At 37.0% G+C, this 276-nt stretch overlaps 1 protein-coding gene and 1 long non-coding RNA gene across 2 annotated transcripts in view; one reads left to right on the plus strand and one right to left on the minus strand.

Annotated features, from left to right (window-relative positions):
- pak4 (p21 protein (Cdc42/Rac)-activated kinase 4) overlaps positions 1 to 276 on the minus strand; it is a 36,274-nt gene that overhangs the window by 30,602 nt on the left and 5,396 nt on the right. The gene's annotated exons all lie outside the window — the stretch shown is intronic.
- Positions 126 to 276, plus strand: part of LOC116687010 (uncharacterized) — a 9,350-nt gene continuing 9,199 nt past the window's right edge. The window contains exon 1 of the long non-coding RNA XR_004331448.1: positions 126 to 137. This is a non-coding gene — a long non-coding RNA (uncharacterized LOC116687010). The remainder of the gene's footprint in view (positions 138 to 276) is intronic.

Raw genomic sequence — 276 nt, forward strand, 5'->3', positions numbered from 1 at the left:
GGACGTGAGAACGTGTTGGATGTCCATAAGGCTAGTTAATATTCAAAGTTTGGACATTGTCATGCCAAAGAAATACATTCCAGTTGCATTCAGTGGGTCCTTCAGAAACTTGGAACAAACTGTGGAAATCTCCAGTAGTCTAAAAACCTTTTATTAAGAGAAACAGTTCTGAATGTAGTTAATTATTAATTAATAATCTTAAACACTGCACAGCGCTGGATCCTGATTTAACAACAGGATCCTGAGAAAGGACGCACTTATTTACAAAGAGATCAC

This window comes from Etheostoma spectabile, chromosome 3 (assembly GCF_008692095.1).
Source record: "Etheostoma spectabile isolate EspeVRDwgs_2016 chromosome 3, UIUC_Espe_1.0, whole genome shotgun sequence".
NCBI lineage: Eukaryota > Metazoa > Chordata > Actinopteri > Perciformes > Percidae > Etheostoma > Etheostoma spectabile.